Source organism: Rutidosis leptorrhynchoides, chromosome 3, assembly GCF_046630445.1.
Source record: "Rutidosis leptorrhynchoides isolate AG116_Rl617_1_P2 chromosome 3, CSIRO_AGI_Rlap_v1, whole genome shotgun sequence".
In the NCBI taxonomy this organism is placed as follows: domain Eukaryota; kingdom Viridiplantae; phylum Streptophyta; class Magnoliopsida; order Asterales; family Asteraceae; genus Rutidosis; species Rutidosis leptorrhynchoides.
In genome coordinates this window covers 8,883,252-8,907,555 of record NC_092335.1, presented here as the reverse complement: position 1 = coordinate 8,907,555, position 24,304 = coordinate 8,883,252, and the positions used below count along the sequence as shown (strand labels likewise).

The following is a 24,304-nucleotide window of genomic DNA, read 5'->3' as shown; positions in this document are numbered from 1 at the left end:
TAGAAGTCTTTTTATATCACTTAGACTTGGGTCAATTTTTGTCCTATCCCTTTTGAGTCTACATAAAGTGGTCGTCTAACTTGTCGTGAAGATCGAGTTAGGGACCTAGCTACTACTTATTTTCCAATGGTTTACTTGAATATAAAGAATTTAAATAAAATGAAAACTACCCATAAACACTTAAGCAGTCTAAAGTAATATCTCAAATTCCATTGCAAGCTGAAAAAATAATCAGCAAACATGAGTTCTCATTTTTCATTTCTTTATTCCTCTTGTTACTGCTTGTGCTTTCTTCTATTATTGTTCCCTCTATGCTATTCAAATCAAAACTGTGATGATGAAGTATTATGTATAGATGGCGGAAAAAAAGCACTTCTCGAGTTCAAATATGGGCTCGTTGATGAAGCGAATAAACTTGCTTCTTGGGATGCTGATGCAAGTGATTGCTGCAGATGGGCTGGAGTTGTTTGTGACAACGTTACTGGTCATATTCAACGAATTCATCTTCGGGACCAGAGGTTGAGTGGGATTTTAAGTCCATCCATTTTACATCTAAAGCAACTCAGGCATTTGGACTTGAGTAACAATGATTTTGGAGGAATCCAAATTCCGAGTTTTATTGGTTCCTTTAGTAACTTGAGGTATCTTAATCTCTCACGATCCCAGTTTGGTGGAATTATCCCCCCTCAATTGGGAAATCTTTCAGAGTTAAACGTCCTTTCTGTTGGATCTTTCAGTGAACTTACCACCGTGAAGAATATGCGATGGTTGTCAAGTCTTCATCAATTGCATTACCTTGATATGAGCGGTGTATACCATAGCCAAGCAAACAACTGGCTTCAGGTGATAAACGCCCTTCCTGAAAGTTTCCAGCCTACAATCTAGAAGCTCACCTTCTAGATGTTCAAAGTAGCCTTCTTTGAACACCATGTAGAAGAAGCAAAGATGAACACGATGACGGCCGCCCACCATCTCCGTTCACACCATTCCACCGCCATAAAATTTTTACTATAAATAGAGGTGCAAAATTCAATTGTAAATCATCCCAATCACTTAGAGAAGTGTAATCACAACCTAGAGAGTGTGTGTGAGTTTGAGAGTTTTTTGTAAGAGTTTTGTAATACTCTGTAAATCTATTCTTGTGAGTAATAGAGTTGTTTTTCTCTCAAATTTATATCTCCCAACGTCCAGGCGATCCCCTCTTCCTAACAAGTGGTATCAGAGCTTGGTTAGAGACGTTGGTCGAGTTTTGAGTTTTCTGAAATTTTCTCAAAATTCAATTTTGAGTGTACCATTGGATTCGTCTCGTCGAACCGAGTCCAACGCAAAAAACGGCGACTTAAACGGAGTTATAACGAGCCCAGAAAACGCGGTCAAAGTTTGGTCAACTCGCCGGAATCTCGCCGGAGAAGACGACCGGTGCCGGAATTTTCGCCGGAGAAGACGATCACGATCACTGTAGCAAGTCACTGTAGCAGTACTGTAGCGGTACTGTAGCAATTATGAAATTTTACAATTTGGTCCCTGAAATTTTCAGAATTTCATTTTTGGTCCCTGAAGTTTATAAAAATTATAATTTTGCCCCGTAAGTGGAATTTAAGCCGCGAAGTGTCTATTCCACCATTTTCAACCGTTCCGGACGTAACGGTGATCTCTGTTTTCTACAATTCAACCCCGTTTGTGTTAAAAAATTATTTGTAAGGTGATAATGTCCACAGAAGAGTCAACATCATCTTCCGGAGCTATGATTATGCTCACAGCCACAAACTACACGCTGTGGAAACCTCGGATGGAAGATCTCCTCAGCTGTAAGGATTTGTTCGATCCTATTGAATTGAAGGGTATAAACCCTGATTCTGCCAAAGAGAAAGAGTGGAAGAAATCAAACCGAAAAACTATTGGTCAGATCCGTCAATGGATTGATCATAGTGTCTTCCACCATGTTGCACAAGAGACAGACGCATATGTCCTCTGGAAAAAGTTGGAGGACATGTATCAGGCCAAGACTGCTCGGAATAAAGCCCTGCTGATGAGGCGTTTAGTCAACATGAAGCTCAAAAGTGGAACTTCAGTTGCCGAGCATACCAGTGAGTTCCAGAGCTTGGTCAACCAGTTATCTTCTGTAGAGATGCCGCTTGGCGATGAAGTTCAGGCGCTACTGCTACTTAGTTCCTTTCCCGATAGTTGGGAAACGCTGGTAGTAACACTCAGCAACTCAGCCCCGAATGGCAAACTTACCATGTCATTGGTCAAGGATGCCCTATTCAGTGAAGAGGCAAGGAGAAAAGACATGGGCACAGATCATACCCATGCCTTTGTCACAGAGAATCAGGGGAGACAGCGAATGAGTAGCAAAAATAAATGGAGAGGCAGAAGTAAGAGCAAGGGCAGGTCAGCTGATGGCAGAAAACCAACATATAAATGCCATCATTGTGGATTAGAGGGACATATGAAGAAGAACTGCTATAGATTGAAAGAGGAACAAGGTCAAAGCAGTTCACAGCCGAAGAATAAGGGTGGAGAAACATTAGTGACTATCTCTGGTGATGTAGCTTATTGTTCAACCCATGATGAGACATGCCTTCACGTCTCACGAGAAGAAACAGAATGGGTGGTAGATACTGCAGCTTCCTACCACGTAACTCCATACAAGGAATACTTCACAACATACAAAGCTGGAGACTTTGGAGCTGTGAAGATGGAAAATTCCAGTTCCGCTGAGATTGTCGGAATTGGTGATGTCAAGATAAAGACAAGTTCTGGGAGCACAATCACTTTGAAGGATGTCCACCATGTGCCAGATCTTCGGCTGAATTTACTTTCCGGAGTAGCTCTCGACAAACAGGGCTATAATAGTCATTTCAGTAGAGGCACATGGAAATTGTTGAAAGGACCCGTTCATATACATTATAAACGATTCACAATAGTTGATTACATCGCGAGGTATTTGACCTCTATATGATACATTTTACAAACATTGCATTCGTTTTTAAAAGACAAACTTTCTTTACAACGAAAGTTGACGGCATGCACACCATTTCATAATACATCCAACTATAATTTGGCTTAATAATAATCTTGATGAACTCAATGACTCGAATGCAACGTCTTTCAAAATATGCCATGAATGACTCCAAGTAATATCCTTAAAATGAGCTAATGCACAGCGGAAGATTTCTTTAATACCTGAGAATAAACATGCTTTAAAGTGTCAACCAAAAGGTTGGTGAGTTCATAGGTTTATCATAACAATCATTTTAATATATTAATAGACCACAAGATTTCCGTTTATAAATATATATACACTCGCAAGTGTATAAAAGTATTCTATAAGTTGTAGGCACCCGGTAACAAGCCTTAACGTTCATGTTTTACCCTCTGAAGTACACCAGATCAGGTGTGTTTAAAATAACCTCGAAGTACTAAAGCATCCCATAGTCAGGATGGGGTTTGTCAGGCCCAATAGATCTATCTTTAGGATTCGCGCCTACCGTACATAGACAAGTAGTTTAATGTTACCAAGCTAAGGGTATATTTCTGGTTTAAACCCACATAGAATTAGTTTTAGTACTTGTGCCTATTTCGTAAAACATTTATAAAATAGCGCATGTATTCTCAGCCCAAAAATATATATAAAAAGGGAGTAATGAAACTCACAATACTGTATTTCGTAGTAAAAATACATATAACGTCATTTAACAAGTGCAAGGTTGGCCTCGGATTCACGAACGTATCAATATTGAGATTCAATATTGCAGGAAAGTACGTAGACGCAACGGAGATGATAAACACAAGATTGACCTCACGAGCATACCCATGAACCATACCCATCACCTCCATAGCTATAACCCATAATTTCCTTAGCTTCGACTCATTAAAAAAAAACTATTTTGAAATCACTTGGACAGCACTCCGTCGTAATATTTTATGTATACTAATAATATCTTGAAATAATACAGAGCAAATATATATATTTATATATATAAATCGATTGAGAGAGTTTAGAGAAATATATTTTCAAGTTTCTATGAAATAATGAAACCTATTCAATTCTATTTATAATAGATTTTTGAATTATTAAAGTATGAATTATTAAAGTGAATTATTAAAGTGAATTATTAAAGTGAATTATTAAAGTATGAATTATTAAAGTGAATTATTAAAGTGAATTATTAAAGTGAATTATTAAAGTATGAATTATTAAAGTGAATTATTAAAGTGAATTATTAAAGTATGAATTATTAAAGTGAATTATTAAAGTTAAAGTAAAGTAAAAGTAAAAGTAAAAGTAAAGTAAAGGTAAAGTTAAAGTATAGTAAAAGTATAAAACTATATACGTATAATACGCGTATATATAATATTAATTTAAATCGTTATATATATTTAATAAAATAAAATATAAATATCGTTATCTTTATCATACTGGTTAAGTAATGAGTTGTCAAAAGTGGTTCTAGATATTTATAAAAGTTATATACGTTTTAATAATAAAGTTCTTTTTAAACTGAAAACGTCTTTGTACGTTTGAAAATAGATTAATAGAATATTATGGAAATCAATTCTCCACTAACTTTTGTCTAACTTTCGTAAATGACACTTTTTGTTTTTATTTATAAATAGCTTTACAAATTATTCTGAATATCGTTAAGAGGAATAGATTTTCTCAAATCATAGTGGACCTCTCAACAGAGACTTGTAATCATAATTCAATGTTTCTAATAATTCAATCATTTAATATATTTTTTTTAATTTCGTCAAAAATCATATTGAAACAAATACGTTCGTGTAAAGTATTATACGTTTAATACTTTATTAATATTCTCAAGTTATAATATATATATACATATACATATCTATTTATATATAACGGTTCGTGAATCGTCGGAATTTGGTCGAGGTTATAATGAATGTATGAACACAGTTTAAAATTCTTGAGATTTAACTTAACAAACTTTGCTTATCGTGTCGGAATAATATAAAGATTAAAGTTTAAATTTGGTCGAAAATTTCCGGGTCGTCACAGTACCTACCCGTTAAAGAAATTTCGTCCCCGAAATTTGATAGAGGTCGTCATGACTAACAATGAGAATGTTATTATAACGATTATAGAGTTTTATCATGTTCAAGAAGAATGGATAAAATAATTCGATTACTCGAAGCGTGTGAGTGAAGTTATCGTAAATGAATGAAATAAGATAATAGTGATTCGTTGTATCTTTTAACGTCATCACGATTGATCTCCGAAAAGAAAATCTTTGTAATCTATATTGGATTTGATTATTCGGCGATTAAGGAAATTATGATCCTCTTCGAATTAATGTGATAATCTATTTTTATTTCTCTGTCAGATATTTCACTATAAATCCACCTCATTTGTTTTCTTACAACTCACACCTTCTCAACTCATATTTTAAAGTATTTGTCAATATGCTTCATCCAGTGCTGATTCTTGATATACTCCTCACTTTCATATCTGTCGCTCTTCTTTTTCATCTGCCTCCGGAAGAATCTATTTACTTCTACTATACTCTTGGTTTTATAGTGTTTTTAGTTCTCCCGTGTTTTTATATTGCTATATGCATTGATATATACGGTTTGTGATTTCTGGGTTGTTGTTGGGTTTTATATCTTCCCTTATATTTCAAAGTCCTTGCTTCTTCTATAATCATTGTCATCCACAGTTAATGCTCTCTTCTATTTGCTATGATTTATACTCCCATTTCTAGTTCGGAGCTTTCTCCTTTCGTTTCTTCTTCTTACGATTAAGCACCGCTTGTAATGGTCCAGAATTCGCAGATATAAATTTCAGAATGAACATTGTTAATGTTCTAGGAAGGAAATTGTAATGGCACGATCTTGACTTGTCAAGTTACCAGAATACCTCAGAAAAGGCCGAATCATCAAGAAATATTTTCTTGATATTTAGAGATCAAAGAGAATACAAGAGTCGTGTAACATAGCACATGATGACGTTATGATCTGTGAATCATCATGTTCCATTTAGAAACTCAGCATGAATTACTGTAATATAATCACGTTGATCAAGTGTCATTATATTATACTAACTCATGCTTCAGCTCCCAACACTTCTTCAAGAATATTCCTATTTTAAACTCGAATGTTTCAGAATTTAGAAACTAAAATAGTTTCTTTTATGATATAATACAGATAGCGCGAAGAGGTAAATGATTTCAGATAAGAATAATTATAAAAATATCTTCAGAAGTATGGATGATATTTATAATGAAAGATACGATGATATCTTAGAATGTCTAATATCAGAGAATGATGAAGGATATTGTCCGCAGGGGTTTAGAGTCAGGAGCAAGGTATTCGTTAATGACTTCAGCAAGTACTGAATCATTTGGATTCTTTGAAGGCAGGTTCAGCCTTTGTGATTTGTCCACAGCCTCCTTCATACTTTGCTCAATCCGTTTTCCAGTTCCAAAGCTTCTCTTTTTCTGAGCTTTGCCAATATACTATCCTTTATCATCCAACTTTTTACTGTTAAGGTCGTTTACAGTTTTTGCTGCTTCATCAGCATTTTTCAAAATTTCGAGAACTGGTTCGCAGTTTAGGGTGTTTTTCAGAAATTTCTCATTCAAAGAATGTAAGTCTTGGAGGTAGACGTTGTGTGTATATGTAATCGTTGATGTAGACATGCTGCGTGGTTTCAAAATACTGATTGTTGATTCTCAATAATTGGTATGGCAATTCTTGTTATAAGGTACGAATGAGTATATGATAGGGTTTCGATAATTATAATGATTTTTTTTTTTTGAAAGTCAAAGATCAGTGAAGTTGTTGGTAAGTTTATTGCTAATGTGGTGAATATAAACGATTCCCCGGTAACGTTGGCGAAAGGGCAACGTATCTATTGAGGTTATAATAAGACTGTTTTGATTGAGAAGTCGAAGTTGACTTGCTGGAGATGTGACAAAACTGTCTATTTTGAAACGGAATTGAAAAGTTATTTTAGCTAGTAAATGCCAAAGGGTCTAACACGGATACGTGTCGAACTATGACTTGGGTTTTGAGAGTTTTTCAGGTGTATAACTGTAGGTAACATGTGGTTGGATCATCATCTCGATTGTTCCTTAGTTGAAGTGTCTTCAGGAATTTCGAAGGGTTTGAGCGCATATTGTAATCGTTAATACATATGATGTTCTAACACAGTTTTGAAGTCAAAGTATAGCTTTGAAAGATATAGGAATCTAAGAGTGATGATACTGGTTATATTTCGAATTGAATTATGCGATTTCAAAATCAGAATATGTAATTGAATTTGAATGAGTATGATTGTTTTGATTTATATGAAAGAATGGATATTGTTGTGAAAGTAGGGAGTATAGTTGATGATTGCTGAATCAGTTTCAAAAAATGTAATACATTAATTGTGAATTTATATATCTCTCGGGTATTACCTACCCGTTAAAAAAATTTCACAATTAATATTTTGTACAAAAGAAGTTTATTACAGTCTTTATGAAAATATATGTGTATATTTTCTTTAGATGTAATATAGATTTAATGATTTAATATTAAATTAAACTCATTTGTTTTATGGTTGGAACTAGAATTGAGTAATCCCTAAAACTTTATAAATTGCATAAGTATTTCTTCAATAATATTGAAATTATGAATCATTACTTTGTTATTTGTTGGTTTTCGTGAAATTCTTGTGAACTTCGCAAGGTACGAATGATGTTATTTGAAAAGTTTCGAGTACATCGATGATGAAAGTGTAAAATCAAACATATATTCGAATAATACACTTGATTTATTATGAATTGAATTTTTATTGAATTGAGACAGAGATTGTAATTAACGATGGTTAAATTGCGGACGAACGTACATCATTGCATATTTGTAATATGAATTAACTGAGTAGTTAAGATTCACACATAATAGCTTAGTACGGGAAGATTTATTATGGTTTAAAAATTTATACATATAAAATATACATATAAATTTTTCGATTGGAAATGAGTTAATACTTCATAACTCGTTGATACAATATATTTGTTGTTGATTCGTAATGATGTCCACAATGATTCTTGAACTGACAGAGTTTGTGATGTTACAGGTGCTGTTGATTCTGACGATACTGACGGCACTGACTGTGTTGATGATGCTACGGTCCTGTTGATGCTGTTGGTAAAACAAATCTAGCTTGTAAATCGTACACCATTTTCGATCAAAGTTTCTACTCTACCATCTCCGTTCACTCATCCGATTTACGGTCAAAATTAAATAATCTCTAAGATTTTGGAGATTACATAACTGCCGCAGAGATATCTCTTCAATGAAGTTTATGAATTAATACTTCATCGTTTGTTGTTGTTGATATTCCTGGATATTTACAGGGGGTATGACGTTGATGTTTGAGATACAGATTGTGATGTTGCAGTGTGGGATGTGGATGTTGTTGTTGGTGGTGGTGATGGTACTGTTGGTGTTGCTGATGGTGGTACTGTTTATGCTGCTGGTGCTGCTGCTGGTGTTTGTAACCTTTGCACCATATTCTCCAAAGCCACTACCCGAGCGCGAAGCTCGTTCACTTCTTCTATTACACCGGGGTGATTGTCGGTTCGGACGAGCGGATAAATAAAATCTAGAATTTGGTGTAGTATGTAATCGTGACGAGATACTCTAGAAATAAGAGAGAAAATGGTGTTTCGGATAGGTTCGCCGGTAAATGCTTCAGGTTCTTCGCCAAGAGGGCAATGTGGTGGATGGAAGGGATCACCTTCTTCTTATCTCCAATGATTTAGGAGGCTACGAACCCATCCCCAATTCATCCAGAATAGATGATGACTAATTGGTTGATCCATTCCGGTCACACTGCTTTCGGAACTTGAGTGGGATTCCATTTCGGAATTCGAGGGACTTGAACTAATGACGAATTCCATTTCGTACGATTGAATAAAGAATTTTTTGATATGAAATGATTTTCCAGCTATCGGGTGGTATTCTAATTATATAGAGCAAAAGGTTTCATAGTGTACGGAGGAATTTACGGAATATGTCAGGCAAAGTTTACAGTAACAGATACGCTAAGATATGAATTAGCAGATACGCTAAGTTATGAATTTTGTCTATACACTATTCATGCAATCAATGCAATAAGATGTGTCTAGACTAAGAATGATAAGCAGGTAATTTCCGACAAAAATGATGAGCAAAACTTTTGACATGCAGACACGGTCGAAGTCCAGACTCACTAATGCATCATAACGACTATCAGTTAGACACACTAATGCAGACCTGGTTCGCTAAGACCACCGCTCTGATACCAACTGAAAGGACCCGTTCATATACATTATAAACGATTCACAATAGTTGATTACATCGCGAGGTATTTGACCTCTATATGATACATTTTACAAACATTGCATTCGTTTTTAAAAGACAAACTTTCTTTACAACGAAAGTTGATGGCATGCACACCATTTCATAATACATCCAACTATAATTTGGCTTAATAATAATCTTGATGAACTCAATGACTCGAATGCAACGTCTTTCAAAATATGCCATGAATGACTCCAAGTAATATCCTTAAAATGAGCTAATGCACAGCGGAAGATTTCTTTAATACCTGAGAATAAACATGCTTTAAAGTGTCAACCAAAAGGTTGGTGAGTTCATAGGTTTATCATAACAATCATTTCAATATATTAATAGACCACAAGATTTCCGTTTATAAATATATATACACTCGCAAGTGTATAAAAGTATTCTATAAGTTGTAGGCACCCGGTAACAAGCCTTAACGTTCATGTTTTACCCTCTGAAGTACACCAGATCAGGTGTGTTTAAAATAACCTCGAAGTACTAAAGCATCCCATAGTCAGGATGGGGTTTGTCAGGCCCAATAGATCTATCTTTAGGATTCGCGCCTACCGTACATAGACAAGTAGTTTAATGTTACCAAGCTAAGGGTATATTTCTGGTTTAAACCCACATAGAATTAGTTTTAGTACTTGTGCCTATTTCGTAAAACATTTATAAAACAGCGCATGTATTCTCAGCCCAAAAATATATATAAAAAGGGAGTAATGAAACTCACAATACTGTATTTCGTAGTAAAAATACATATAACGTCATTTAACAAGTGCAAGGTTGGCCTCGGATTCACGAACGTATCAATATTGAGATTCAATATTGCAGGAAAGTACGTAGACGCAACGGAGATGATAAACACTAGATTGACCTCACGAGCATACCCATGAACCATACCCATCACCTCCATAGCTATAACCCATAATTTCCTTAGCTTCGACTCATTAATAAAAAACTATTTTGAAATCACTTGGACAGCACTCCGTCGTAATATTTTATGTATACTAATAATATCTTGAAATAATACAGAGCAAATATATATATTTATATATATAAATCGATTGAGAGAGTTTAGAGAAATATATTTTCAAGTTTCTATGAAATAATGAAACCTATTCAATTCTATTTATAATAGATTTTTGAATTATTAAAGTATGAATTATTAAAGTGAATTATTAAAGTGAATTATTAAAGTGAATTATTAAAGTATGAATTATTAAAGTAAATTATTAAAGTGAATTATTAAAGTATGAATTATTAAAGTGAATTATTAAAGTGAATTATTAAAGTATAAATTATTAAAGTGAATTATTAAAGTGAATTATTAAAGTATGAATTATTAAAGTGAATTATTAAAGTTAAAGTAAAGTAAAAGTAAAAGTAAAAGTAAAGTAAAGGTAAAGTTAAAGTATAGTAAAAGTATAAAACTATATACGTATAATACGCGTATATATAATATTAATTTAAATCGTTATATATATTTAATAAAATAAAATATAAATATCGTTATCTTTATCATACTGGTTAAGTAATGAGTTGTCAAAAGTGGTTCTAGATATTTATAAAAGTTATATACGTTTTAATAATAAAGTTCTTTTTAAACTGAAAACGTCTTTGTACGTTTGAAAATAGATTAATAGAATATTATGGAAATCAATTCTCCACTAACTTTTGTCTAACTTTCGTAAATGACACTTTTTATTTTTATTTATAAATAGCTTTACAAATTATTCTGAATATCGTTAAGAGGAATAGATTTTCTCAAATCATAGTGGACCTCTCAACAGAGACTTGTAATCATAATTCAATGTTTCTAATAATTCAATCATTTAATATATTTTTTTTAATTTCGTCAAAAATCATATTGAAACAAATACGTTCGTGTAAAGTATTATACGTTTAATACTTTATTAATATTCTCAAGTTATAATATATATATATACATATACATATCTATTTATATATAACGGTTCGTGAATCGTCGGAATTTGGTCGAGGTTATAATGAATGTATGAACACAGTTTAAAATTCTTGAGATTTAACTTAACAAACTTTGCTTATCGTGTCGGAATAATATAAAGATTAAAGTTTAAATTTGGTCGAAAATTTCCGGGTCGTCACAATTGTCAAGAGGCGCTATGATAGTCGCTCGAGGACACATTTGTGGCACACTGTACAAGACTCATGTGAAGATCTGCACAGACAGTATTAATGTTGCAGAAAAAGAGGCGTCACAAAATTTATGGCACCAGAGACTCGGCCACATGAGTGAAAAAGGGTTGTCTACCCTAATAAAGAATGAGCTTATCAATGTAGACAAGGACGCTGCACTAGATCCTTGCAATCATTGTCTGTTTGGTAAGCATCATAGAGTCTCGTTTAATTCATCTTCAACGAGAAAATCAGAGTTACTCAGTCTGGTACACTCTGATGTTTGCGGTCCCTTGGAGGTTGAATCAATTGGCGGCAACCGATACTTTCTAACGTTTATCGATGATGCTTCTCGAAAGGTGTGGGTATATTTCTTACGGGCGAAGGACCAGGTGTTCGATTACTTCAAACAGTTCCATGTCATGGTTGAACGTGAGACAGGAAAGAAGTTAAAGTGTCTTCGATCCGACAACGGCGGTGAATACTCTTCCAGGCAGTTCGATGCCTATTGAAGATCATATGGCATCCGACATGAGAAGACGGTCCCACGTACCCCTCAACATAATGGTATAGCAGAAAGAATGAACCGAACAATCATGGAACGTGTTCGGAGCATGCTCAGTATGGCTAAGTTGCCAAAGCCATTCTGGGGAGAAGCAATCACAGCCGCTTGTTATTTGATCAACCGATCTCCATCAGTACCACTGAATTTTGAAGTTCCGGAGAAACTTTGGTCTGGAAAGGATCCATCATACTCTCACTTAAGAGTATTTGGATGTTTGGCGTACGCACATGTATCCAAGGAGCTCAGGCAGAAGCTGGATGCAAGGACCACTCCATGCATATTCATAGGCTATGGAGATGAAGAATTTGGATACAGATTATGGGATCCAAAGGAGAAAAAGGTGATCAGAAGTAGGGATGTGGTGTTCCATGAAAGCCAGACAATAGAAGATATTGAAAAGCCCACAATATCTCAGAAGTCAAATGTTGCTGCTCAGGTGCCAGAGGCAACAACGGAATCATTCATGAGAAATGCATTTTCAGTGCAAGAAGAAATGCCAGAAGTAGAAGATAATGAGGAAAATGACGGTGCTGAGCAGGGGGAGCCACAACCCCATCTGCCAGACGTTCCAGCACCATCACAAGGTCAAGATGATGGTGGATCTCCTTAGAATGTTCCAGAAGTTCGTAGATCTGAACGAGGTCGGATTCCATCGAGTAGATATCCAGAATCCGAGTACCTTCTACTTACTGAAGATGGAGAACCGGAGAGTTTTCATGAAGCAGTAACTCATAAAGATAAAGAAAAATGGTTGCTCGCAATGCAGGATGAGATGGATTCTCTGCAGAAAAATCAAACTTACGAGATTGTAGAACTTCCACGCGGGAAGAAGGCACTGAAAAATAAATGGGTGTTCAAGCTGAAAAAGGATGGTAGCAGAAAAGTGGTGAAATACAAAGCACGACTTGTAGTCAAAGGATTCCAACAGAAGAAAGGGATTGATTTTGACGAGATATTTTCACCAGTAGTTAAGATGATTTCAATTAGAGTCATACTTGGATTGGTCGCAAGTATGAACTTGGAGCTTGAACAGATGGATGTAAAGACAGCTTTTCTTCATGGAGATTTACATGAAGCAGCCGGAAGGTTTTGAGGTTTCAGGAGATAACCTCGTATGCAAGCTGAAGAAAAGTTTGTACGGTTTAAAGCAGGCACCTAGGCAGTGGCACAAGAAGTTTGACTCGTGCATGGTAAGTCACGGGTACAAGAAAACTGCAGCAGATGAGTGTGTCTACATTCAGAAGTTTTTGAAGGAGATTTCGTTGCTCTTCTACTTTATGTAGACGATATTTTGATCGTAGGGAAAGACGCAACGAAGATCAACCAGCTGAAGAAGGAACTCTCGAAGTCTTTTGACATGAAAGACTTAGGACAGGCTCAACAGATTTTGGGAATGCAGATAACCCGAGACAGGAAGAATAAAAGGTTATGGCTATCTCAGGAGAAGTATATTGAATGAGTGCTTTCACGTTTCAATATGAACAATGCCAAACCTGTTAGCATTCCATTAGCCAACCATTTCAAGTTAAGCAAGAGTTCTTGTCCCTCATCCAAAGAAGAGATCGGGGAGATGTCTTCAGTACCATATTCTTCAGCAGTTGGAAGTTTGATGTATGCGATGGTGTGTACAAGGCCCGATATTGCTAATGCAGTGGGAACAGTGAGTTATTTTCTCTCCAACCCCGGGAAAGAGCATTGGAATGCAGTAAAATGGATTCTCAGATATCTTAAAGGTACAAAGAATCTATGTCTTTGTTACGGGGGAGCTGATCCAATCTTGGAAGGCTATACAGATGCGGATATGGCCGGAGATCCTGATAGTAGGAAATCTACTTCAGGATTCATTTACACTTTTGCAGGGGGAGCTGTTTCATGGCAGTCAAGACTACAGAAGTGTGTTGCATTATCCACAACTGAAGCAGAGTATATTGCTGCCGTAGAAGCTGGAAAAGAAATGTTGTGGTTAAAGCGTTATCTCCAAGAATTTGGAATCAAGCAAAAGGAGTACAAGGTACATTGTGACAGTCAGAGTGCTCTAGATTTGAGCAAGAACTCCATGTACCATTCCCGTACAAAATATATTGATATTCGCTATCATTGGATACGCGAGGTAATTGATCGACAACTGTTGAGACTAGTGAAGATCCATACAAAGGAGAATCCTGCGGATATTTTAACAAAGGTGGTGACTCGAGAGAAGTTGGAGTTATGCAGAGACATAACTGGAATGTTCGTGGATTCGGCTGGAGGGGGAGAATTGAAAGTTTCCAGCCTACAATCTAGAAGCTCACCTTCTAGATGTTCAAAGTAGCCTTCTTTGAACACCATGTAGAAGAAGCAAAGATGAACACGATGATGGCCGCCCACCATCTCCGTTCACACCATTCCACCGCCATAGAATTTTTACTATAAATAGAGGTGCAAACTTCAATTGTAAATCATCCCAATCACTCAGAGAAGTGTAATCACAACCTAGAGAGTGTGTGTGAGTTTGAGAGTTTTTTGTAAGAGTTTTGTAATACTCTGTAAATCTATTCTTGTGAGTAATAGAGTTGTTTTTCTCTCAAATTTATATCTCCCAACGTCCAGGCGATCCCCTCTTCCTAACACTTCCATCTTTAGAAAAAGTACATTTGTCTAATAGTCAAGTCGCTATACCTCTACTTGCTACTGGTCGTAATATTACATCCCTTACATTGCTAGATCTTTCTTATAATGATATAGATAGTTCTATGGGACAGTGTATATTTAGTATACATAATCTAGTTTAGTTGGATTTAAGTTTTTGTGATTATCGTGATGGCTCTATTCGAGTACTATTGATAGCTATCGCAACATGACTTCTCTCAAGTATTTTTTATGTTGGTTGGAGCTATTTTGAGGGTTCTTCATCAGTGCCTGACGGTTTGTCTAGAACAATAGACAGTAATCTCATTTCTTTAGATATTAGTTATTGTGGCGTTACAAGTTCAAAGCTCGATTCTCTTCACAACTTGACCTCTATCCGTAGCCTTGATCTGTTAGGTAATAAAATCAACAACACGTTACCTATATCTTTGTGTAACTTTTGTAATTTGAGAGTGATTGATTTGTCAAGTAACAAATTTTCAGACGAAGTTACTTTATCAAACCTTTTTCAAACTTTTTTCGACTGCAAGTCCCCTCTTTTGGAGTCAATTTCCATCCAATTTTCGGAAGTTCGTGGTCATCTACCAAATGAACTTGAATAATTGATACATTTGATGCACCTAAGATTAGCCCGGAACAACATTTCAGGTACAATTCCAGATTCCATAGGACGCCTAACTTTTCTTAGGTCACTAGATCTTGGTAGAAATCGAATATCTGGTCATATTCCGAACTCGATGGGGCGATTATCATCATTGGAAATGTTAGATCTTTCATCTAACCAACTGAATGGCAGCCTTCCAGATAGTCTCGGTCAGCTTACGAAATTGGATTATCTAGATTTTTCTTCAAATATGCTAACAGGTGTTGTAACAGAAGCTCACTTTGCCAAACAAGCTAACCTGAAATATTTAAATGGAAATGGAAACAACCTAACCTTAAGGCCGAGAGTTGCAAACTGGATTCCCCCTTTCAAGATACAATACTTGTATTTGAGCTCTTGGGTTTTAGGGCCTGAATTTGCCTCGTGGCTTCAAATACAGACGGGTTTGATAAAACTCGACGTAAGCAATACAAGCCTTTCTTCACCTATGCCGTATTCATTCTTTGCTTGACATCATTTCCCAAACTAATCTTTTTAGATATTTCGAAAAATCATATCCAGGGAGCATTGGCGTTGTTGAATATCTCTGCAACACTTTATTCACTTGACTTAAGTTCAAACGAATTTAAAGGAAATTTACCTGATCTCTCAAATGGTTCAGTTCCATTGCTTTTAGATCTATCGAATAACTTCTTTGAGGGCTCATTACATCATTTGTTGTGTTTCAATGGTGTGAAATGGACAACACCTCTTATGTTGGGAAATAATAATCTGTCAGGTGTCATTCCCGAATGCTGGGGGAATTGGCCACAATTATCAGTTTTAAACTTGGAGAACAACAATCTGTCTGGTAAGATTCCAAGAACACTAGGCCTTTTGTTAGGACTAGAAACATTGAACATGGATGGAAACAAGCTGTCAGGAACATTACCTGATTCTCTAATGAACTTGAAAAACTTAATGATCCTCCAACTAGGTAGAAATGAACTTGAGGGAAACATTCCATCAGGATTTGGAAATTTTTCTAATTTGAGGCTTCTTAACCTTAGATCCAACAATTTTGATGGCAATATTTCTCATGAGCTTTGTAATCCAAGATATATTCAGATCTTGGACCTTGCGAACAACAATTTGTCAGGAGATATTCCAAGATGCTTCAACAAATATAGAGTCTTAACCGAGGAAGCATATGAAGGTGGAACATTCATGTTCTCTCCGGTTAACGGGTCAGCATATGAAGGTGGAATATATAAGTTCTCACCGGTTAACGGGTCAAAAGAAATTATCTCTACCGAGTCATTAGTGATAAAGGGACGTGAGGACACATATAGTACAATTCTTCAATTAGTGATGCTATTTGACTTGTCAAATAATAGTATTTCAGGATAGATCCCAAGTGAGTTAACGAGTCTCATAAAGTTAAAATCTTTAAATTTGTCTAGCAATCTGTTGACAGGAAGGATCCCAGAGAAGATTGGAGACATGAAAGCACTTGAAACATTTGATTTATCACTCAACAAGCTTTCTGGAAAACTTCCTATGAGCTTGTCAAGCATTAATTTTTTGAATAGCTTCAACGTGTCCTACAACAACTTAACAGGAAAAGTTCCATCAAGTACTCAGATTCAGAGCTTCGATAACTCCAGCTTCATTGGCAATAGACTTTGTGGAGCTCCACTCACTAATCCTTGTGTACCAGTTGAAGTACTAAGACTAGTAATGATACAGAACAACAAAATGATGATGATGATGATGGATCACATGGATTGGAGTGGGGCTTCATTGTTAGTTTGATTTCTGGATTTATAGTCGGTTTTTGGATGATTTTTGCTCCCTTGATAGTCAGCAAAGCATGGAGGATTGCATATTTCGGTTTCTTGATTAGCAGTGGCGGATCTTGAACAAATTATATGGAGGGGCCAAAAAAATTAAAAATTAAAATATAGTTTGACAAAAGAAGTCGTCCTATATTTTTTGTCAATAAATAGGTCATTTATTGAACATAATATATTTTTTTTTCTTCTATAGATAGATATATTTTCACGAAGTTGTGAAAAATAACAATAACATATGAGATAAATTTTTAACAGGAGTTATTATTACGTTAGCTCGTCAAATTAGGTAGTCCATTAGGCATTAACTTAAACTAATCTAGTTAAAAGTTACGTGAGTTTTTTTTTAATGTAATTAAGTATTACTTAATTATATATTGTTTTTAAAATATACTGTATTTAAGAATGAAAAATGGCATACTACATTTGAGGGGTTGGAAGTGAAATTTTATACAAAGTAAAGGTTGTTGTGTTGAAAAATACTAAAAGTAGATGGCCCCACATCTCCCTCTTACCTACTTTTCTGCTCATCATCACCATCCCAATTAACATTATAGAACATCAACTTCTCCATTAAAATTAAACACTGAGTTCCTCTTTTTCCTTCTAAAACGAATCAACGATATGCAATAGTTATTCAGAAATTTGGGGGGGCCAGCACCCCTCCCTGCCCCCCTGAAGATCCGCCCATGTTGATTAGGCTATGGTATATGGTTTATGATGCCATGTATAAGTATTGTTTTTTCAAAGTAACTTATAAGTGTTGTGTTGATGTAATATGTTTAAATGTACTTAAGAAATATAGAAATTGTGCTTAAATCAGTAGATAATGTTTTCTTTGTTAAGATGTTGAGATATGTACTTCAATAATTAATGATTTTAGTACAAGAGTGTTATGTATAATATAGTTGTATTTGTATCGATCATGTCTAATCATCATACCAAATAATAATATGTACGTAAATCGACGGAGACATTGTGGGAACAACTTATTGATGGAATAACTTAGGTGGCTTGGAAAATCGTATATGGGAGACCACAAAAACAAAATGATATATTTGGGTGACCTCGAGATATATAATATATAATCTCAATATGTAAAAGTAATTTTGATAATTTATCAAATATATAAGTTCACCCCTTTTAAGATAATTTTTTGCCTCCGCCGTTTATGAATAACATGATTTATGATTTTGAAAAACTTCCATATGAAATTAGCACATAAAAGATCATTAACATGATGGCTTGATGCAGCTGCCTACAATAGAATAGATCAATATATATATACTCATGCAGAAATGTATTCAAAGAGTTGTGAAGAGAGTCTACAATACAAACTAACCAGTTAGATTGAATTGCTGTTAAAAAAGAAAAACACTTACTTTTCCTGCACCGGGCAGTTGGAATATCTTTAAGTTTTGGGTGGTGATAGAGGTTGACTTCCACCATTAGCAGATGCAACCCGTCCAATAACAACAATTGACCATGTGCTAACTAACACATCAAGCACACGCTACATAGCCTGCATCAAATAACATCAGCAATAACTCTAACTTCTCTTCTCCTCCTTTTAAATTTGGATTACACTTAATCTAATGTTTCGGTTCAAACATGTTACATGCTCTTAGACAATACTTACTTTGCATCTTTGATGTTTCTGTTATTTTACATTATTTATTTCCACCACAATCAAGGTTGAAATCACACCAATTGCTCCTCCAGAGTAATTAAGATGCCACAATGGGATCAATGCACTAAAAATTTGCATTGAAAAACAAACCTCGGTAAGCCAAAGCAGGACCAATCAGTATAGTATCAGTGATCAAAAAGTTTGATTATTTTTCCTAAATGTGTTTACCATATTAGTAGCATTTCACAGATTTCTCATTCACCAATAAATCGTTAACCATACAATACTAAGATCATCTACATACTAAATGTTATTGTATGAACTGAAAATGACATACTCTTCTTTTTGAAAGCAACCCATGAAAATTTCCAAGCATTATGACATAGTAAATGAAACTATATCACTATATACATTAAAAGAGAGTCTTGATTAGCTAATAATTGTTTTCAAAACCCCCTTAATTACCGTTAGATTAGAAAATTACATCAGAATACCCCTTAATCTAACGGTCCTTAATCATCCAATTACAATATTAGCTAATAAATCATTCTTAATCAATATTATACCCTTAATACCCTTAAAAAAATGCGGACCTTAAAATTTTCTATTCGGATCCATCCTGACCCGACCAAACTACGGACTAAATGCCCCAAATCAATTCATCTTCTCAAAAAGTCGACGGCTCTTCTTCCATACCTAATGGATACCTAATCCATTTCGTTTTCTCAATTCATTCTTCATCCATTATTATTCAGTGTTCTTCATCCATTATCATCTTCAATTCCATCTCAATGAAACGAACATCATCAAGTATGTATACTGGATTCTGCTTTTGATCAGTAAATTTGTCAAGATCAGACGTGTCATCCTTTCAAAGATCAATTTCCACAACAGGTTTAACATAATCTTTGTTAATTCAAATGATTAAACAGTTTTTAACAAGGTTTGTTTGATGAATACGGTTCATGATTCAATAATGAAATTGTCAGTTTAGTTTAGTCAGTTTGTATATCTAGATGGTTAGTTTAGTCAGTTTGTAAAGTTCTATTGATAACTGATTTGAGTTTTAATGGATTTGGAAGTGTTGAAGTAAACAATTTAGATTACACACAACAACTTTTGTTACCTTTGAAAGTCATGTGTTTCATAAATGTTGACTAATTCTTATGTGTTTATTTTAATCAGGAATAAAATATATATATCGTTCACACCTAAAAATATTAATAACACTTATTATGGAATAACAATATATATATATATATATATATATATATATATATATATATATATATATATATATATATAAAATATATTGTTCACACCTAAAAATATTAATAACACTTATTATGGAATAACAAAATATATATATATATATATATATATATATATATATATATATATATATATATATAACAAGAATTTAAGAGTGTTTGAAACAGACCCATTGGACTATCATAGTATAGTGAAAGCTTTAGAAGGATGTTATGGTTTGTTTTATTCATTTGAGCCTCCAACTGATCAGCCTTCTTATGATGTATGTTGTTTGATTTTCTTAAAAAGATTCAAATTTTTTAAAATTCTTTTAAACTTTAGATATCCAAGTGTTAAATATTATGTATTCGCTTAGGAATCGATGGCGGAAATAGAGGTAAGGGCTGCACATAATGTATTGGAAGTGTGTGCCCAAATCGATACTATTGACAAAATCATCTTTACTTCGTCTGCTACTGCCTGTATCTGGAGAGACCCAAGTGACTCAACACCTTCATCACCTGATGTTGATGAACAAAATAGGAGCGATGTTAATTTTTGCAAGAAATTTAAGGTATACATGCTTTAACAAGTTTTCAATACTCAGTAATAAAAAGGCCCATCAAGTTTTATATGTGTGTGGGGTTTAGATGTCCATTTAACAATCAGAATTTGATAATAAATTTTAGTAAATTACATACTCAAGATAACTGACTTTTTCTATGTAAAAAAATCCAAAATTAGGTTAAAACTAAAGGTATATAAGTATATGTATAGGCAGTATAGCAACTGCATTCACTGATCATATATAATTTGATGAAACAGTTATGGCACGGGTTATCAAAAACGTTAGCAGAGAAAACGGGTGGGCACTAGCGATGGATCGAGGGTTGAGCATGGTATCTATAAATGCAGGATTATTGCTTATCCCTGATCTGACTATTACACATTCGTACTTAAAAGGTGCAGCCAAGATGTATGAAGATGGGGTTTTTGTTACTGTTGACCTTAAATTCTTGGTTGATTCTCATATTTGCTTATTTGAAGACGTTTCTGTTTATGGTCGATATTTGTGCTTCAATCATGTCGTTAATTACAATGAGGATGCCGTAAAACTCGCCCAGATTCTATTACCTCCAGACGTATCTTCACTTCCACCTAGGTTAGTTAAATCTTGTCGTTAGATTTTTGTGGTAATTTTGATATATGTAGTGTGAATTTCACTACTATCGGGGTGCTTAGTCTTTAAGCTTCCTGTTTACTCTTATTGCGATTCCTTTTCATTTATGTTATTTTCTTTCTATTCGTCTCTTTTTATCACATCCACATGCTACATTCGTGGTAAGTGATTGTTGGATGTGGATTTTGGTATTTTGCGCCAATGCTAAGGATTCATTTCATGGTCTTGCAAATGGAAGAAACACAGTGTGATTGTATGAAAGTAAATGGTTAGAAGTTAGAGAGAACAATAAAGCTAACATCTTTGGTTGTAAAATGTAGGTTTGAGGTGGCTCAGATCATAAGTGTGTGTTGGTTGGGTGTCCATGGTAGGATCTAGACTTCAATGTTATCACCAGACACGGTACCTTTCTTGTGAATTTATAAAATATGCTATGAATTTTGATACTCGGAATTGATTGTCACGGTTCACTTATTGTGTGTGTAGAGTGCTCGGTCCTATCCATTTGAAATGATGAAAACTCTCGGCTATGCATGATCAGTAAATAGTCATTAAATATAAGGATTTTTTATATGTGATCAGTAATAAAGCAGTGGAGAAAAACCATTTGACCTGTTCTTTCTATATTATGTATATGAGTTGATACCCATTTGATATGTCCTTTTACATTATGTATAGGACCCAATAGGTTGGAGAAAACCACATTAGAACTTTTTTTTTTTTAAGTTTTTAATTGCATTGCTAGGCCTAACTTTTTTCAAGACCCAATTGACCCGAATACTTGACCCATTTGATCTAAATTTGAGAGTATATGTCTTAATTGCCAGGTATAGTTTACTATATATCTGAGCTGTGCCTGAAACAAGCGATTGTAACGGTGTTTCAATCCGAAGTTAATTACCTACACAAAAATTTGCCACTATTTAGTGTTTTCCTCACGATTTTAGTTTCAGCGGTACCATATTTACCTTTTGTGTCGATTTTTAGTGATCTGTTGATTTTGTTAGTAGTGTTGATTTAAAGTCATTTACTTAAAAATAGGTTGATTTGGGTCGTTTTTTTTATTATCTAAAATGAGTAAAGTAGGTGAAATGGGTTGAAGTCACCCAAAATCTATATTATATACATTTCTGCCTCCCGATTTGTTTTAACAAAGACCCTACATTACGATTATATTGTTATTATTCTGTTTTTGTAATATTTATTTTATGTAGCATGTTATCAATACATGTTAAAACATGGACAAAAAATATTTAAGGTATTTTGAGCCATAAGGCCATAATACGAATATTAAGTCAATATGTCGTGCAGATAGCTACACGATTAACAACAGCACTTTACGGTGTGAAGCTCAGTCCATCATTTCTGGTTCCATCTACGTGGGCGGGATGCTTAGGAGTTAAGAATAACTACGAGTCTCTTCTTCCTAACAAAAATGTGTTGTTCGATATTTCGGTAGCACGAACAACAAGTGCTTATTTGACCTCCCTGGCACTTGAAGTAGGGGCGTTTATTGCTTATGGTAGCTTCAATGGAGGCGATAATGCTCCGTAAGTCTTCGTTTCCATCTAGCAATTACTCTGGTTCCAAATAAAAAACCATGAAAAAAGTTAGAAAGCTTTAATACTTACAAATAAACTTTGGGCGAACTTTACCACGAGTCGCACTTTGGAAATGTTTATCTCTCAACTGTAATTTTTTTTACTATTTGACACCCATAGATAAATTTATTTTGTAGAAAATATAAGCTCTTCTTGATTATGTTTGATTGTGGTGTACTAATAATCCGAATTTGCCGAACACGGAATTATACGTCTAATTATTACAACTTCAAAAAAAGGTATTCAAACATAGTATCTTGCTAAATAATAGTTTCTCATAATGTGTTCATAGGAAAAACTGAAACACGATTGTGTCTTTATTGGCATATTTTTCGAAATAAATTGGTCTTCTATAATATACAATTAAGGGTAGCAAATTGGGTGGATCGGGCAGGTTAGATGATGAGTAAAAAGTGTTCTGGGTCAAAAATGCCAATAATTAATTGGAGTGATATTGTTCGAATAATGATGAGAAGCTTTGTTATCAGATTGATTATTTTGTGTCTTAATCTAAAATAGATATATAATGTATGAAGGTTTAGTCTGCTTTTAGCTCTTGAAAAGTTTGTGTTATCTTTCTTTAAAAAGTATGAGCAGAAACTAATGTGACAAATCTACAATGACTCTTTAAAAGTAAGAAAGTTATGCTTTTCTGGGTTTCTGACTTCGTTCGTGTTCTGATTATTTATTAAGCTCAATCTTCGTTTATGTTCGAATTTACTAAACGAGGCTATTACTTTGATTTATGTTTCTACGTAAACGATACGCTTTCTATGTGCATAACATTAGTAACTCTTATTTTTCTATAGGACTGGATTCTATAGTATGGTCCCCCAGATGAGTCTAAGGTGTTTAACTTTACCTTTCATCTCATGGGTTGTCATCTAAACGTAAGAATATATTCATCTGGTTGGTCAAACTGCTGATGGAGAGGGCGCAAAAGGGAATGCATTGATTTTCCTTATTCCATAAGAGTTGCAGTTTCTTCGCTACCTCAAGGTATGTTGAGAATTGGTATTCTAATACATGTTATTAACAATTTTATGTGTGTTATCTTTAGCAGGATCCGTATGTGTTATTAAATTGACTGGTATTCAGATTATTGTTATTTGATAGGCTAAAAAAGTACCAGTTAAGGAGTATGAGTTCGATGAAAAGAAAATGGCTAATGTGCAGTCTCACCTGCTACGTATATTATTTGGCGTTGATCGACTTTTATCCTACTTATCCTGACTTTGACATGACTTTGTTACAAATTTCTTTTAGTAACCAAATGTATGGTATTATGTAGCTTTTAACATATTTTTACTTTTTAGTTTGTTAAAACTAAAAGTGCTGTGTTTGTAGCTATTGATGGGTTTAGATCCAAGGTAATGGGTACCTCTTGGGTATGGGTCAGGTTGTTTTGGCGTGAAAACCTCTTAATCAAGTAAAAGAAAGTGCTAAATGTAGTGACCCGAACTTTTCCATGTTTATATATATTAAATGAAATTGATAATTACATGATTAAGTGTTTC

General features: G+C 34.5%; 2 pseudogenes; both read left to right on the top strand.

Moving 5' to 3' along the window:
- Nucleotides 1–240: 240 nt before the first annotated feature.
- Nucleotides 241–17,087, top strand: LOC139899653 (receptor-like protein EIX2; annotated as a pseudogene).
- A 3,079-nt stretch (nt 17,088–20,166) lies between these two features.
- LOC139899652 (cinnamoyl-CoA reductase-like SNL6) lies at nt 20,167–24,020 on the top strand (annotated as a pseudogene).
- The last annotated feature ends 284 nt before the right edge of the window (nt 24,021–24,304 follow it).